At 45.3% G+C, this 18936-nt stretch overlaps 1 protein-coding gene across 3 annotated transcripts in view; it reads right to left on the bottom strand.

Moving 5' to 3' along the window:
* Positions 1 to 15744, bottom strand: part of TMEM177 (transmembrane protein 177) — a 62940-nt gene extending 47196 nt beyond the window's left edge. For all 3 annotated transcript variants that reach the window (XM_069224609.1, XM_069224607.1, XM_069224608.1), the window contains exon 1: positions 15586 to 15744. The gene's annotated coding sequence lies outside the window, so the exon portion shown is untranslated. The remainder of the gene's footprint in view (positions 1 to 15585) is intronic.
* Between the last annotated feature and the right edge of the window lie 3192 nt (positions 15745 to 18936).

Raw genomic sequence — 18936 nt, 5'->3', positions numbered from 1 at the left:
GACTCTTTTTCTCCCTCCTTATCCTGGGACCTGTCTGCATCTCCTTTGACTTCCCTCTCATTCTTCTGGGCACCCTGCCCATCTTTGGCTGTGTCTCCCCCATAAACCTTCTTATGGACCCTGGTACTCACCCAGTGGTCCGCCTCCATAACAAGCTTCCTGGGGTCAGTCAGCTTACTATCAGTCAAGTGCTGGCGCAACTCTGCAAAACACAGACTAGACAAGTGCTCCCACGCAATTAAGTTGTACAGCCCCTGAAAATCTGTCACATTACTGCCCTTCACCCAACCATCAAGTGCTCTACAAAACAAATCTACACACTCCAACCAGGTCTGAGACTCAGTTTTCGTACTCTGCATAAACAGATCCCTGTACTGGTCAGGAGTGAGACCATACTGAGTGAGAAGGGCCTCCTTCATGTCAGCGTAGGTGAGGTTGTACCCCTTACCCAAAGCTAGCAAAGTGTCCCTCCCCTCCTCTGTGAAGTGGTTCCACAATCCTAATCCCCAATTCTTCTCAGGGATCCTACTCATGAGGATGGACACCTCATATCCCTGAAACCACCTCTGTATGTCATCTCCCTTCTTGTACTCTCCCCCTACGTTTTTAGGAATGTGCACAATTCTGTCTGACTGCACTAAGGAATTGCTGCCACCATCCTGGCTGGACATGCTCCTCACATCCAGCTCTTTTACTTTAAGCTCATGGTCCAAAAGCATCTTTCTTTCCTCCATGGCTCGCTGCTCCCTCCGAGTCTCCATTTTTAATATCTCCAACTCAATCTGGTGCCTCCTGACTTCTCTCCTGTCCTCCAGCTCCTCTGGAGTCAGTCCTTTTGATCCACCACTACTGCTTGGCACACGGGGTACCTCCCCCCCCCCCCCCCGGCAGCTCCTGCACCCTCAGTACATCTTCCATAGAATTTGTGTCAGTAGACTCTCCATTTGGATCCTCAGACTGCCCACTGGCAGTTCTGGCTGCTACCCAGGCCCTCAGCGCCTTCTGTAGCTCCTCCTTTTTGGTGAGGCCTCTGATCTGAACTTTGAGGTTTTTACAAACTGACTTCAGTTCCCTCATGGAATAGGTTTCCAATCTATCCTCCTCAAAAACCAAATCCTGGGATGCAACTGAAGATGCTCTTGATTGAGACATGATGTTGTTGGGGTTCACTTGAACTCAAGATCAAACGTAGGTCAAAGAGAAAAAAATCAAAAACAAACAACTGTATGTGGCACATAATGGTCTGCAATATGGTAGTAGTGTACACCAATCACTGTAGGTCAAGTGCAAATGCAAGTCCTATCCTCACCGCTGAGAACCAATGTTAGAAATGGGGTCTCCAGTTGGAAGTCGGTTTGCACCCTGTCCAAGTAGGGACCCTCACTCTAGTCAGGATAAGGGGAGATACCCGCTCAGATAACCCCAGATCACCCCCTTGGTAGCTTGGCACGATCAGTCAGGCTTATCTCAGAAGCAATGTGTAAACCATTTGCACATAACACACAGTAATAAGTGAAAACACTACAAAATGACACCACACCTGTTTTAGAAAAATAGCCAATATTTATCTATATAAAACAAGACCAAATACGATAAAAAATCCAACATACAGTAATAAAAATATGAATGCTGCAAGATGTACTTAACAATACAGTTCCTTGAAGTTGATAACTCCACCTGGGGCCATCACGGCATCGTGAACAACAAAACCAAAAGTTCAGGCTGGCCTCGGCGTCTCGGGCCAGCTGCGTGTGTCGGGAAGACCCACAAACAGTACCTTGGATTTGCAGGGCGTCGTGATCCTCGCGGTGAGCTCTGGAGAGCGGCGTCGCTGGCGTCAGTTCCGGAGTCGTCGGGCCCTTGAAGTCACGCACCTCAGGGATCGAACTCCGGGCTGATGAAATCAGGTGCGCTGGCAGGGATGGCGTAGGGGCTGCAGTGCGAAGCGGGACGATGCGACGTGCGGTGCCCACAGGTCACGGTGCAGGCAACGGCTCAGTAATGGCATCCAGTGGCGTCGGTGAGACCAGGGCTGCGGTGTGAAGCGGGGCGGTGCAATGTGCGGTGTCCACAAGTCACGGGGCAGGCAGCGGCATCTTCGTTGCGGAAGCGCTGTCGTCTGTAGGCCCAAGCCAGCAGTGTGGGACGGGACGGTGCTTCGTGACCCTCACGAGTGGTATCCACAGGCCACGGTGCAGGCAGCGGCTGTCAGCACGAGCGACGTCATCGGGGTTGCCCTTGCTGCGGTGTGAGCAGGTGACGCTGTAGTGTGGGGCCCACAGGTCGCGGTGCGAGCAACCGCTTGGTGAAGTCGTCCGATGATGGCGTCGGGGAGACCAGGGTCACGGTGAAGCGGGGCAATGCGACTCTGTGCGGCATCAGCAGGTCACGGTGCAGGCCAGCGGCGTCATTGCCGGCGCTGCAGTGGTTTCTCCTCTTGGACAGCACAAAACACACAGTTCCCAGTGCTGCAGGTCGAGGAAACTGAAGTCTTTGGTGTCCCTGAGACTTCCAACAGGAGGCAAGCTCTACTCCAAGCCCTTGGAGAATTTTCTCAAGCAGGACACACAGAAAAGTTCACCCTTTTCACTCTTTTCAGGCAGAAGCAGCAACTGCAGACAAGTCCAGCAAAGCAACACAGCAAAGGGACAGTACTCTTCCTTCAGCTCTTCTCCTAGGCAGAGGTTCCTCTTGATTCCCGAAAGATTCTAAAAGTCTGGGGTTTTGGGTCTGCTTCTTATACCCAGTTCTGCTTTTGAGGTTTTTAAACTTCAAAGCAAATTCTCAAGTGTTTGCAAGATCCTTCCTTGTCCAGGCCAGGCCCCAGACACTCACCAGGGGGTCGGAGACAGCACTGTGTGAGGGCCCGGCACAGTCCTTTCAGGTGTGAGTGACCACTCCTCACCTCCCCTCCAGCACAGATGGCTAATCAAGATATGGAGGCTACACCCCAGCCCCCTTTGTGTCACTGTCTAGGGGAGAGGTGTTAACAGCCCAACTGTCAAACTGACCCATACGGGGAATCCACAAACAGGCAGAGTCACAGAATGCATTAAGCAAGAAAATGCCTACTTTCTAAAAGTGGCATTTTCAAATGCACAATCTTGAAATCAACTTTACTAAAAGATGTATTTTTAAATTGTGAGCTCAGAGACCCCAAACTCCACATGTCCATCGGCTCCCAAAGGAAATCAACACTTTAATCAGATTTAAAGGTAGCCCCCATGTTAACCTATGAGAGGGACAGGCCTTGCAACAGTGAAAAACGAATTTAGCAATATTTCACTGTCAGGACATATAAAACACATTACTATATGTCCTACCTTAACCATACACTGCACCCTGCCCTTGGGGCTACCTGCGGCCTACCTTAGAGGTGCCTTACATGTAAGAAAAGGGATGGTTTAGGCCTGGCAAGTGGGTACACTTGCCAAGTCGAAGTTACAGTCAAAACTACACACACACAGACACTGCAGTGGCAGGTCTGAGACATGATTACAGAGCTACTTATGTGGGTGGCACAACCAGTACTGCAGGCCCACTAGTAGCATTTTTATTTACAGGCCCTGGGCACCTCTACTGCACTTTACTAGGGGCTTACCAGTAAATCAAATATGCCAGTCATGGATAAATCAATCAACAGTTCAATTTCTATAGTGAGCAGTTGCACTTTAGCACAGATTAGCAGTGGTAAAGTGTGCAGAGACAATAAACCAGCAAAAACAGACCTGAAAAAATAGGAGGAAGAAGGCAAAAAGTTTGGGGATAACCCTGCAAAAAGGGTTATTTCCAACACTCCCCTTTTCTTACATATAAGAAACCCCTAATGTAGGCCCTAGGTATCCCATAGGGCAGGGTGCTATGTAGGTGGAAGGCAAGACATTTACTTATAAGTTTTAAATGGTCTGGTAGTGAAAAACTCCCAAAGTTATTTTTCAGTACTGCAAGACTGCTCCTCTCATTTGCCAATATTTGAAATTACCTTATATACTTTTTAAACAATACATTCTGCTCTGCTTGGAGTAGACTGGTCATATTTGGAATGGTTGGAACAGTAGTGAGAAATTTCACTTACTGGTGAAGTTGGATTTTACATTACTATTTCAGAAATGCCACTTTTAGAAAGTAGCCGTTTCCCTGCACTTACTGCCATCTGTGCCTTACAGCCTGTCTCCAATCCACGTCTGGTCTGCGTTGGTTGACAGCTTCCCTTGTGCATTCCACCCAGATAGCCATTTGCACAGGACACTCAGCTGTCGCTGCATTCATCTGCATACAGATGGGTTTCCCTAGGCAGGAAGGGTTAGGGGATGTCACAAAGGACTTATAATCCCCCACACGGCTCCTGGCAGACAGGGCTGGGTGGAAAGGGAAACTTGTGCACTGCAAAACCACTCTTTGAAGTTTCCCTCACTTCAAAGACTCTTTTGAGTGTAAATATACTGGGTCTCTTACCCAACCAAATCAGACACTTTCAGACCTAAAACTGGACCCTGTCTGAGGGACTGCCTAGTTGCCTAAAGGACTCATCTGGACATCTTTGCTGGAAGGCTGCTGCCCTGCTTGTTGTTCTGCTGCCTGCTGGCCTCTGACTCTGCTGGAAGGACTCTGCCTTCCCCACAACTGCTCTCCAAGGGCTTGGATAGAGCTTGCCTCCTGTTCTGAAGTCTCAGGGACACAAAGACTTCAAAGAGAAGAAAATCCCCGTGCATCAGAAAATCAGCGCAGCTGAAATCAACGCACCGCCTGCTTCGTGGCTGAAAAAACAATTGCTGCGCCTGCTCCTTACCAGCGCATCGAGGATTTTCAAAGCATCGTCCCTGGGCACCAAAATATCCCTGCATCGCAGTGAGGGACCAAGGTTGCACTCCTGGAAATTGACGCATCACCTTGCAGCGTGGAAAGAAACAACGCATTGTCTGTGCCAGAAAATGTGAAGTAGCACCATATTTTCCAAAGCATCTCCTTCTCTGCAATCACTTTTTTTTTATGTATCCCAGGTATTGTGTGTTACAAGGATACAACCACTGATTTTTAAGGATTCAGAATTGTTTAAATCTATAAAAAAAAAAAATATGATATCTTGACATGCGCATATTGGGTTTTTGCTGTTTTGGTCCAACTTAATTCAGATAAATAGGATCTATTTTCCTGACCTGGTGTGGAGTACTTTTTGTGGCATTTTCACTGTGCTACTGTATGAATTATTGCACAAATACTTTACACATTGCCTTCTAAGTTAAGCCTGCCTGCTCTGTGCCAAGTTACCAGAGGGTGAGCACAGAATAATGTAGGTGTGTAGTGACTTACCCAGGCTAGGATTGTGGTCCATATGAGCTGAACAGATACAGGACACATCATCATATTCAGTCTATCATCCTGAAAATTGAACACTCACTTGTCACAAGGGGAATTTCCTAATTTAATGAAGCATTGGTCACGTCAATTGGTATTTCTTTTTGTTAGAGTATATCAACAGACAAACTGTCTTCAAAGAATGTTGTAAAAAGAAGTAAAAAAAATTGGTTTGCGCTGTAACTTAGAAGACATACTTCTGACAACAGGCCAATATTTTCAGTGCAGATTTGGAAAGATTATGGCCCTCAATTCAACTTGCCGCCCGCCAAGTTGAAACCACCAGGCGGGCGCCAATGCGGCCGCACTCCCGCGGGGTCTATTTGGAGATCCCCGCCGGCCCAGCTGGGATCTCGGCCGCAACACGGGAGCCGGCTCCAAATGGAGCCGGCGGTGCGACGGGTGCAGTTGCACCCGTCTCGCTTTTCACTGTCTGCTATGCAGACAGTGAAAAGCTCCATGGGGCCGTGGCAGGGGGCCCAGTGACTCCCCTTACCGCCAGCCTTTTCATGGCGGTTCATACTGCCATGAAAAGGCTGGCGGGAGGGGGACACATAATCCACTGCAAGCAGCGCTGCCCTGGAGGATTAAATTCGCTGGGACCAATGTGGCCGGAAACCGCCAGTCCCGGCGCCGCGGTCGTAATGCCCGAGTTTGTACCGCCAGCCTGTTGGCGGTACAAACTCCAAAACAGCCCTGGCGGTCTTTGACCGCCAGGGTTGTAATGAGGGCCAATGTGCCTGCACATCTTTACTTTGTCAACAAAAAAAATTCTAAACCCAAACAACATTTAGATAAGCATACAGATGAGTAAAGGAGGATTCCTAAACCAAAAATCAATAAACCAGCAAATAAAATGTCAAACCAGGACAGCAAATGCATCACAGAACACTCACAGACTTGAATTTAAAGTTATGCCATCATGTTGCTTCTGTTGTCCATTACATTTCTATCCAGCGGCAGGAACAAAGGCCTCCCCCACACAAAGGGGGCAATTAACAGTGATTCACTCAGCTCCTGTGGATGAAAGGGATGGGGCAGAATGGTTTGCGTCAATCAAACAGCTGTCACACGTGCCGAGGATGGGCCTGCCCAAGCACAACAAAGGAGGGAGCCCAGACCTCTGGAGGCAACACAGGGGGGGACTCCCTTTGAAGATTTGTTGAAAGAGACCCTGGCAGAGATGTTAACAAGGCAGAGCTGAGGCCCCCACAGCAGCTGTGGCAAGTGACTCCTGGGTGACACCATTTTTAAATGTCCCAGCAGGCAGTGCATGAAGGTAGGGACAGGGGCGGAGAGGTGACGTGGCACCCCCGGATAGGCTAGAGGTGCATCCCTGCTGGCACCTCCAGCCCCCACTTAAACGGTCTTGTGCAGGGCAGACAGCTCTCTCTTGGTTGCGTCTTTCTGTTTGACACTGGAATTGTAGGTAGCCGCCATGGACAGCTTGAAGGAAAGAAATCCTGATGGCAATCTTAGCTAGGGACTCTGACTTCAGTTGAAACCAGGACCTGTGGGGCTCTCCCAGGAAGGCCGGTTCGCTTGTGTACCAGGAGGACTAGCTGGGGGAAAGGCTGGGCTTCTGCGTCAAGGAGGAGAGAGGCCCAGAGGAAAACAAGGAGAAAGGCTGGTACAAGGAGCTCGTTAAACCAGCTCCCTGAGAAGTTTGTTGCCTTTACAGCCAGGAAACCTAAGGAAATTGCTCCAAGTGGCTAAGGCTCATCATCAGGAGCAAAAACAGACAAATATCAAGTAAAACAGCCCAACGGGACCGGAGAAATGAGCCTTGAAACAATCTGACTTTGGAATCCCCCACCACCCACACCCAGTAGCAAGTACCAGAGTGCATGGAGCTCTGCTGTGTGAGCCATTCCATACCCACCCACCCCAATTGGTGAGCCGGGGCCTAGGGGTCACCTTAAGAAGGGCCCTAGCTCAGCCGGCCCCTTCGGAAACCTAGCAAATCTGCGCAGTTTTGAAAACTAGATACCTGGGGGAATCCAAGATGGGGTGACTTGTGGGGCTCTGACCAGGTTCCGTTACCCAGAATCCTTTGCAAACCTCAACATTTGGCCCCAAAAAAACTTTTTCCTCTCATTTCGGTGTGGGATCACTGCACTGGGACAAATTTCATTCCACCCAACGTTCCCTTCAGTCTCCCGGTAAAAATGAAAAAATGATACCTCATTTGTGTAGGTGGGCCAAGTGCTTGTGACAGGGAAGAACCAAAAATATGTCGAAATTGAGGGGGAACCAAAGAGGGTCCAAAAGGGCAGTTTGAAAAAAAAACATTTTTAGGCTGAGAAGTGCAGCAGAATTTTTATCGGGATAGATGAGACAATGCTGGGTGGTAGGAATTTTGTGGATTCCTGTAGATTCCGGAAGGTTACATCACAAAAATGTGGGAAAAATTTGTGATTTCCAGCAAAGTTAGAGGTTTGCAGGGCATTGTGGGTAAGAATATGGTGCGGGTGCATGTGAAACACACCACACTGGAATCACCCAGATGTTTAGTTTACATACGTGTCTAGGTCTTGTGGTTTTTTCTACATGGCAGCGCACCAAACGCCATAAAGTGCAGCCTTCACCATTCCAAGTGGGACAATTTTGAGAGTTAGCCAAGCTCTCATGGAGCAAATGTAAAACGGAAACCCAAAATGATCAAATGTCTTCTTGCTTGCTGTGGGATAAGATGCTATAGTGTGTGGGGGAGAGCTGAAAGACTGTTATTCCCTTCAGTTGGGGTGGGGGCATAACTAGGTTGGTACTGGTTGGTAGCCATCTACCCCACTATTTTTTTTTTTTTTTTTAATTTCTACATCTAGTAGAGTTTCTGCCCCCCCCCCCCGGGGTGTGGATCAGGGGTAATTGCCCCATCTGCCCACTTGTGGGCAGAACAAATTTGGCCCCATTTATTTGGGGTGGAGGTATGGCCATACCCCCACCCTCTTATTTTGGAGGGAAAAAAAACTTCCCTGGTCTCTGCTGGGCTTTCTGACCCCTTTGGGGGTAGATGGGCCTTCCACAAATAGGCCAATCTGCCCCCAAGGAGGGCAGATATGGCCAACAATAATGAACACAGGAGCACTGTGACGGTGGACGTAACCATTACGTCCCCGGCACAGAAGGGGTTAAAAAGGACTACTGTTAATACTTAAATAAATACCCAAGCTTGATCTGGAAAGTCTCAAATTGCTTTGCTCATCGACAAGTCAACGTAATGGGGGTACAAAACCACATCTCTAAAGTTCTGCAATTATTTGATCATGTTTCAGAACAAAGTGTAGTGGAAACAATCAACATCTGGTGCCGGAATACAGTTGATCACTTAAGAGTTTTCCCAGCTGACAGGGTGGCTACTAACCACTCCGATCAGAGTAATGGGAATAACTGTCTCTGATGTGTATTGGCTCTCTCCCTTTCTGAAAAGAGAAGCATGGCTGATTTAGATTTAGCCTTTTACGTTAATGACTATCTATTCCCCTTAACATGTGGAGTGATTCATGGACAGAATAAAGGGGTCATCCAATGAAAGTTGTTACAATTGTTCTCGAAACCCCAGCAAATGTCATCGAATGAAGCAACAGTCTAGAATGCTTCTCACAGGTGACTGTTAGTGATGCAGGAGTGGTTAAAGAGACCAACCTTTCCTCTTTACTGGATAGTGTGAGAAAGGCCTCTTGACATGGTAGCAACTAACTTTTTGCCTAGAAAATGATGTTGTTTCCAACTTCAAGTACTCTGGGCCCCTGCTAAACAGGTTTCCAGTGCCAGATCGTTTTCCCCTAAAACTGCACTATGTTTGGCACTTCAGCCAGCTTTGTAAGAACCTAGTAAATTGTGCCCCTGGTATCTAGGGCATGGGTACTTAAGAGGGGCCCCCAGAGTTGCAGCACCGTTTGTGGCACTCTGAGAGGCCCCACACCAGCCTCATGCAGACTGCCATTGCAAGTGCATGGCAAGCTGAATCTAAAAGTTGCAAACTCGACATGGCACTCACCCAGAGTGCCATGCCCACTAACACTGCATGCAATATAGGTAAGTCACCCATCTGGCAGGCCTTACAGCCCTAAGGCAGGGTGCACTATAATGCATGTAAGGGCATTTGTGTGCATTAACAAATATGCTCCTACTGTGTCTTTGCTAAACCTTAAGACATAGTAAGTGCACATGGGAGCTGCAGCAAATGCATGAGCTGGGCACTGGTCATTACGAGTTCCCCAACTACATGATGGCCTCTCTGACCCCTGGGTTGTTTGCTATCAAACTCAGGAAAATAAACCCACACTAATGCCAGTGTTGAATTTATTATAAAAGGTACCCAGAGGGCACCTGAGGTGTTTCAAGGGATGCAGGTTGTCTAGACATTTCCATATTATAGTTATTATTTCCAGAGAGACAGGAAGAACATGACAAAACACTATGTTATGGTTTGATCATTCTTACAGCATCAAATGACTATTAGAAAATATAAATGTAAATTTGCTCTCTCTCAGCTTCCCTTATTTAGTAAGATTAAGAATTTCATACACAATCGCAGGAAACTTTACCCTAGTGATTTAAGTCCAAGCAGTGGTCCATTTCCACCTAAACTGAGGCAAAGCTTCCCTATCCTATTCTTCAATAGGGTCTCATCTTGGCAGCTTGACTGATCCCAGGTATAAATATATATCATCATGTTAAACCATTTTAACAGACTTTCATTGTCTATTTTAAGTCAAGAATAACCTCCAATGTCCCACATATAACCTTCAAAGTCATTCACTTGTGCTAAATATAACAGTATGATGAACAACTCTGCATTGAAAGAAGTACAAGTTTGAAGACATCTACTGGAGGTTCTGATTAAAGCAAGAACATCTAACCAAGCATTCTGTTGAGCTTCAAAACTAAAGCACTCTGTAATGCAGGAAACCAGGCTTTTGCTGTTGCAGCCTTTCCAAATCCTCAAAAACGCATCTTTTCACTAACATTCACAGCAAGTGTACCACACATTTGTCCTTCACAATATACAATCCTTCCTATACAGTGTTACCTAACCAGACAGAGGATTCCTGGTATTGTTGAGTACTCCAGACCGCAGGGATGCTTTCGGGGCAAGAAAGAATCACAGGGGCACCCACAGCCCAGCCAAGTGCCATTCATCATTGGTTAATCAAACACGTTCTGGGATTTTTGGGGAATTTTGGAATCACAGTAAGGTCCCAGAATATCCACCGATAGCAGCTGTTTTTGCTCACAGTATGTTCCACACTCTGTCCTACAGTAAACAGGTTCCCCTAGCCCAGTCCCTTTCTAACACCAGGGGCGACTGTAGAGTGGGGTTATGTTCATGTGCCTGAATGCACTGCATCAGTGAGTATGTGAGAGCCTAACTAGATCTCAGATAGCATGGCCTCTCCCTCTAGCACTGTCTGGTAGTGTCTAATGTCCGGTTTGCACAGATACTCTAGGATTGCCACTGCTGGCTAACTGATGTACCCTCCCCTGGGCAGTTGAGTGAATTTTTTTAGAAGAAGCAGAAAGAAGGGCACTTTAGAGGTTGAACAGAAGACTTGTACGAGACCCAATGACTCCCGTCACACACTAAATCCTCCCACAAACTCCAAAATAGATTCCTCAGAAAGTTTGAGTGAGGTCCTTGTGCTGTGTCACACACACACAAAAGAAGCAGCAGCTCTGGTGTCTTACTGAATGGCCCCATTAGAGAAAAATTTGCTTAACCTTTTCTTTCAGAGAAAGCAAAAACATAAAATGTCTACTATATTTAGATTTTGCTTACAAAAGTAACAGCATAAATGAACAAAAAGGTAGCAGAATTTGGCAAAAGTAGTATTCTGCTGCAGAAGGTAACATGTTGAAAATCGTTATGATTAGGCCCACAACAAAAGCATGTATGTTAGAAGACATACTACTACCAATGCAGTGATGTTTGGATAATAAAGTATTGAAATAGACTCAGGTATTTTCTGGATTCAGTTGCTGCATTCAAATGTTCTCATTTATGCAAAGCCAAATGGGTAACGGATGGTTATTGCTTATACTGCACATTATGTGCAATATCGTGGGCCCACCCTTCAAACCACCAATTATGAAAGAAACATATTTGATGAGTTTGTGATATTTAACCATAAAACGCAGCTTAAATTTACTTCTAACCATATCATGACATTGCATGTTACAAGTTGTACACATCTTTTGCAAACCCAGTCACCGAAAAACATATCTTAAACATATTGTCAATGCATATAGCATTGGCAATTACAATTCACATATGTACCATGTTTAAATTCATCCTACAATATAGGTCTTGAAGCCAAGAAATATATTTGTATAAGTGATAATTATGCAAAGAACATGCCCTTCAGTAGAACCCCGAACAGTTTATTTACAGACCTATCAACCCAGGTGAACACTTACCACTCCGCCCCGGCTTGGAACACCATGCGATCAACAGTGACCATATCTCAAAAACAAGCATACCCTGAGTAACCAGGGGAACGTCTAGTGCATATGGCTGGGTCCAAACTGGAATGGCATGGTGAGCAAAAAAAATGATGGATTAAGCCCAGATCTGTGACTGGGGGTGAAGGTTTGATTTGTTCTGCATTCCGTCCATCAACTGTTGTTTTTGCGTTTGTTGCCCCTAGTGAGAAGGGTATGCCCAGACGTGGGTCCCGTGCTCACTATGCCACCAGATTCAAGCTAGCCTGGCTAAAGAGGGCCCCCGAAACTGGTCCCAGGATGCTTGTTTCTGGTCCAGGGAGGACCTGGTCTGGCAGTTCGGGCTGGACTGTTCCCATAGGGAACAGGGTCAAGACTGATTTGCATATGGCTGGGTCCAAACTGGAATGGCATGGTGAGCATATAAACTGATGAATTAAGCCCAGATCTGTGACTGGGGGTGAATGTTTGATTTGTTCTGCATTCCGTCCATCAACTGTTGTTTTTGCGTTAGTGGGTCTGGACCAGCAGCAGGTCAGCCACCACCTCCAACCAACCCCTTTGCCCAGTTCCAACCTTAATGAACAGGGTTGAGATACATCCCATAAAGGCATTCTAGGTCATGAAAATGATCTCTTTTGGCATACATATATGCCAGTGTGGCTGGCACACTATTGCCAAATATGAGGGTTTGGGTGGGTATTTGTATTGCCTGTGTAGCCGCTGCTCCTGAATAATAGAGGAGAAAGAGGGTTATGCAGGGCAAGGCGTGGGTTTTTAAACCTCTTACTCTGCCCCTCAAGTGCAACACACTCCACATCCAAGTGACTTCTCCCAAGAGATAACTATCCCAGATGGCTATAGCCTGGTAGCACAGGGGTAAGGAAAAAAGTGTCACTTCCTTTCAAAATCCACTTCCCGCCCAGAGCAACAACAAATTGCGCCCCTCAGCATTTGGCAGGGGTCACTTGCCAGGAAAGCATAAAAAACTACCTTTGTTTTAAACAAGCTACCGTCATAATGGGTTCCACTTTTCTATTGTAAATTGATATTCTGAGCCACACTTGAGGATGAACTTCACAGGGCATTCACTGCATCATTGCATAACATCCATTTCAATATTTACCCACACATGTTCTCACATTGCTCTGACTCTAGGGGTACTGCTGCCTCTGAGCACAGTCTAAAGCTCTTAATATTTCTCAATATGTGGTTCCAGCAATTACTCCCAACCCCTGAGATGACCAACTGAACTAACTCAAACAGTGGTCTATTGGTTGCCTAGTAGCAAACTTTGCCTGATTCTAGTGCTTGTCAAAAGTACCCAATATAGCACTACCTTTCATGTAAATAATACAGTTTCTTCAGGCCTGTAAGTGGGATAAAGAAAAGGCTGGGGTCCCTGAAAGGGGTGGATCCTTTATAATTAAGGGTGTGGATTAAACATACACTAGAATTCCCATAGAGTGTCACCCTACCCTCACATTTGCAAAGAAGCAAAACCGCATTTGGCATATGTGACCATTTTTCGGTTCGCTTTACAAAGAGGCAAAGGAATGGATGACCATGTATTCTGAACACATTTTTGCCCCACTGACAGGAAGAGAGAAACTCGCACTGCCTTCAGCCACAACTCAAAGGTGCGCCTTTATAAATGTGAGGATGTGACTCAATTCAAATTATGCACTAGACAAGAGTAATATGCTGCCAGAAAAAAAGACAACATAACCAGCAGCCTGGAGAAAGCAAATACACACAGGGAATGCAAGATTAAGTGAAACCTATGAAGTATAAGCAGGAATGGCTCTGATTATTTTAATTTTAATCTTTTACACTCCTTGTTTAAAAAAAAAAAAACCTTGAGCAGTGTTTTTGTACGAAAAGTTAAGGACATGAATACAGAGCCCGAAAGGGACTCGTTTCAATGTGTTTTAAATTACTACAGTATCTAAGACCCAGGAGGACCTGGCCCACTTAGAGCCCTGGGCTTCTTTCTAGTTTAGCATCCTGATATTGCATGCTATCTGCTATCTTCAAGCATTCTTTATACTTGCATGAAACATTGACCTTTACTTAAAGCTTATGATTACAGATACCCCTTTTTAACTTTGAACAGCGCCTCTCCTTTCCTTCCATCCTCTGCACGCCTCCTCTACTTCAAGTCACATGCATGTTCGCCTTAATATAGCAGTATAGCCCGCTTTACCGGCCATTAAAGGCCTGCTCCAGTGTTAATAAGGGTGCAGCCCATTGATGGTTGGTATAACCCAGATACGGCGAGTTATAAGGCTATTAGAACATTCTGCCCCATGAGGGCAGAAGTTTTAATTTAAAGAAACAAAGTCCTCACGGAGCCTGAGGGGATTGAAATCTGTGAGGCCTTTATTCACAGGAACCACTGCTAATGACAAAACAATAGAATGTTGGCGTTTCCGGGCTTCTACCAACCATTAGAAGCCCGGCGCACTCCATTGTCTTCAGTCCCCTCTGGCTCTGTGAGGCCTTTGTTTTATTAATTAGAACATTCTGCCCTTATGTTCTAATATCTTGCCATAGCTGGGCTATACTGTCCATTAAAGGTCCGCTTCTTTGTTAAGGGCTAGAGTCAAACACTGAAGCGGGATTTTTATGTCCGGTGTAGCCCGTTATGGTGGGCTATAAGGCTATATTAAAGCAACCATGCAGGTCACTTGAAATAGAGAAGGCTTGCAGAGGATGGAAGTAAAGGAGATGGGCCCTTCGGGGGAAAAAATAAAAGAAAGAAAAAAAAGGGTGGGTATCTGTAATCATAAGCTTTAATTAACATACTTCTGTGAAATGTCTACAAACATTTCCAAGATCGAAACCTCCCCTTCCCTGGACTAACTACGAATCTCTGGTTTTGGAGCCTGGTGAAAATGCTTCAACAACCCATCAGAGGTAGTAATGCGCTATATAATCCAATACAATAACACATTCTTGGAATTGAAATCTTGTTTCGCTTTCATTAAATTAAAGTACCTATTTATATTATTTTTTTCTGATTATAAATTTATGTTTTAAAGGCTCTACATTTTGAATAGGGCTCCTGGTTTTATAGTATGTATTTTTTTTTTTACATTTCTGTCTGGATTTAGCCATATTTATTTTTTGCTAATTTTATCTGTATTTAACCATATTTATTTTGAGTTTTGTGAAAATATGTAGCTGAAACGAGTATATTTCTTTAGTTGTTATCTAAATGATAAATGTGCAGCCATTCTTAAGTTTCAATTATGTTAACAACACAGCTATTGAGTCAATACACTTATTTGACAATATGCACATTTTATTATCAACCTTATGCATATTTGCAGCTGTTTAAGCCTCATTAGTTAATTTTCTTTATTTTTAACCCATTTCCCTGTCAATCCACACAGCTATTGACCTGGCACCCATTACTGACAGCATTTGGAAACACTGAAAAACACAACTTAAATTCCGTTTTTAGCCACATTTAAAAATAAAAACAGACAGGAAAATAAATGTTTTAATCCGCATTTGTCTGTAAGAATCTGTAAAGACGGTAAACAGGCAGCCTTAATTTTAAATCGTGGTAAACAAATGCGGGTAGCTGCTTGCTTTTTCCCTTGCTAAACAAGCAGTGTGCAGAATTTGCAACCACTAGTGCGTGAGTGGAAAGGCGGAGATTACGAAATGGCGGCACAGAGTGTCACATATGCAGTAGACATATAACACTTAAACCAAACAGAAAATATGGAAATATGACACTTTGCCAAATTCGAAACGTGACATCTACGCACTCACCTATGTCTGAGTTGCAAAATCCATTCTTCGCGTCGCTCGAGGAGCAGATGCCGATAGCTTTAGTTGAGGTCGTCCGAGCTGGCAAGGAAGGTCGTCAGGGGAAACGGTCTGTAAAAGATGCGGGAACAAAACATCCACACCTCTGATGACCAATCTAATATGGCCCCTACACATGCTTCTTGCACCGCCTTCAATTAAAATGGGCAGACAACGCATGTCTGGCGGCCATTTTAGAATGGTAGTCAAAGAAAAGAAGCCTGAAAGCTTACGCCAGAGGTCGGGAGTTCTGTGATGGAAGTTCCGTGACTTCAGTTCATGCGGTAGCAGCGATATTGCATAGGGGGGAAGGGACGTTTGAATAATACATGTATCCATCTCATTGTATTAGTCCGTATTGCTTGTTTGATGAGCCCCCTACAAGTAAAGAGCATCATGCAAGACTGGGTGCTCATAATACTGCATTAAGGTGTGGTTATTCATGACTGAAAGGTCATGATTGCGTCGAATGTTTATTAAATGTCTGGAGTGAGAGATGTTTTGGTGTTAAGTATTGGCAATGTTATTGACATATTAATTGGTGTTTTGATCAGTTATCTCGTCCTACGGTGACGGACGCGTTAACAGTTCTGGTAGCAGAGTACGGTTTGGCCCTTGGGGGCCCGAGGACGGAGTTTCATTGTTTAATTTGTTTTCTTGTGATAATGCAATTTGGAAAGATGATGAGTTGCTAGATTCGCCATGGCTTTCCCGGGATCTCGGAGCCTGCCTAAATGAGTTGGGAATGTTCTCAGCACCATAGTATGTGTGGTTAGGGTCTTTGCGCTTATTAAATCTTATGCACTTTGCAGGTGATTGTGAATATTTGAGTGTGATTAGGCCAAATTAAGTGTTGTTTAGAAGGAGTGGGCGTACTCCACAGTATGAGAGTAGGGAAGTCGGCGTACTTCATGTGAAAGCAGCGCTTGTTGCTCAAAATTATCCACGTGGTTGGTTGTTGTATACGGGCCTATTGAGGTCTAAGACTCCGGAGTATGATGTTAAAATGGTTTATGTTGTAATCTGTGCGGTTTAGTAGGTCAATCGGGCGTGGTTGACAAGTCGAGTTTCGAGTTATGATGCATGTGTGAAACCTTCGATGGAGATTTGACAAGTTCTAAAGTGCACTAGAAGGAGTCATTGACAAGTCGAGAGTAGGATTTGCAGGTCGAATTCTGCTTGCGTATGAGGGAACTGAGAAGGAGAGAGTAGCGGCCGAGGCTTCAAGTGAAATCTCTGTAAAGTTCTGAAGCGAATGTGTTAACCTTCCTGTAGTAAACCGGCAGATTTGTATTGTCATTTAAGTGCTAGCAATAATTCGCATTAGTTTGTATGAGTTGTAAGGAATTAGCGAGGTGTGGACAAGCCGCAAGACTTTGTCAGCCGCAGTGTGTGTGAGTGTGACGTCAGTGGTGCCGCGCTGAGATAGGTCAGATGCCGAGAGGGGTCGCGCACGGATTGGCTGCCGTCCGTGAGAGGCAATAGGTTGAGCAAAGGGTAGGTGAAGAGTCTTCTGGGAACTAAGCCGTTTTCTGATTAAATATAAAATAAAATGAATTTTGTTAAGGCATTCAAAAGCGCTTTGAAAGGAGATGTGTATATTGTTGCAACTGATGGGGAACCTACACCACCTGAGGGTACACCAGCTTACACGGTTATGGAGGAAATGGGTGTTGCACCGTGTTTATGGATAAAACAATGGCGCAAATTAACCGAGAAAGAGCGGTGTCTAGCGTTTCCGGAACATGGAACGTTTAATCAAAAGGTGTTAGAAAATTTGAGGTGGATGTTAAGTACGGAGAAACAACCTCCTCGACCGGCACAATATGAGGCTTTGGCAATTTGGGACCTGATGGCTCTTAAACATAGACAAGAAAGATTTCACAGAAGATTGACAAGGGCAGAAAAATCCTATGCAGAGGCTAGGTGGGATAATGAGAACAAAATGTGGAGACGAGGAATAGTGGATGGGTTAAAGCTGTTTCCGGCAATAACCCAGGGAGAGGAGATACAGGGAAAGAAAGCTTCTTGCAAAACTGACAAAGAACCAGGCAAACACAAAGAGAATAAAATATCCTGGGAAGAAGAGGACGATTCAGATGATGAGGCGTTTATGGATAGATTGTTACATGATCGTCCGCCACCATACGCGGTGAACGACAGTGCTCCAAGTACTAGCTTGGATCCTGGGAACCAGACGAAGGAGAAGGGTGTTACTGATACAGTGCAGACTAGCGATACAGCTTTGATACAGAATGGTGTCAGTGTACCCACTGCACCAGACTCGCCGATACAGTTACAGCCTCCACCACAGATAAAAATAATTTATCCCGATGTTCCAGTACTCAAGACTACTACGAACTTGGTGGTGCCGCCAGACCCGATATATACAAAGCCAAGGTTAATACAGATTGAGTCAACTCCACAGTTAGTGTCACAACCGCCACAACTGATACCTGGGTATAACCCAGTAGCGGGTCCTTTGAAAGAACCTGCACCAGGATTATTAGAGCAGACCTATGGTGTTGAAGCTCCAAGAAGCTTGGGACCGGGTCAGACACCTGCCGCTATATCACTACCTATTACTGTTGGTCCCCCAGTACCATTATATGCACAGGAGAAAACAGGGACATGCGGACAGGGAGTTATGACTAATGAAACGATAAGAGGAGGGCCTATTAGAACTCCACAAATAATGGCCCAAGGAGGACAGGTTTGCGAACTATCAAGACCCTTAATGGACCTCAGTCCAGTAGGGGCACCTCTTGAGGCAATGCGACAAGCAGGGTTGTGAGTCCTGACTCCCCAAACTATGAGTACAAATACCTCATACACTCCAATGATACATGCAGGGAACATTTCACTGCAGGGTTTTACAGTACAACGGTTAAATGAGTGGTTAGAGAAAACTTGCACATCACAAAAGACTACAGCGACTACAATCGAACCTGAAAAAGAAAAACAAAATGACTACCTGAATCTAGTACGACTAGGAGCAGAAGCTGCTGAATTGGTGGATGGAACAATGGGAGTAAATAGGTTGGAGTCTTACACTGAGGCAGAATTAAGGTACTTATGCCCTAAAATTACCAAAGAGGTAGGCAAAGTACACCAGAAATTAACGAATTTGGAAGACAAATACAATATCGACATTGGAAACACGAAACATTTGAAACGGAGTTACAGATTAGATTTTGACACGAAAGATTTTGAACACATGAGATCTGCAGGCATGAAGACACATTTGAAAGAGTTGCTGCAAAGCGCACAAATTTGGGGAGCACTAGAGAAATGGGAAGGCCGATGGGTAAAGAA

This window comes from Pleurodeles waltl, chromosome 3_1, assembly GCF_031143425.1.
Source record: "Pleurodeles waltl isolate 20211129_DDA chromosome 3_1, aPleWal1.hap1.20221129, whole genome shotgun sequence".
Lineage (NCBI taxonomy): Eukaryota > Metazoa > Chordata > Amphibia > Caudata > Salamandridae > Pleurodeles > Pleurodeles waltl.
This window is presented reverse-complemented; position numbering and strand designations above follow the sequence as displayed.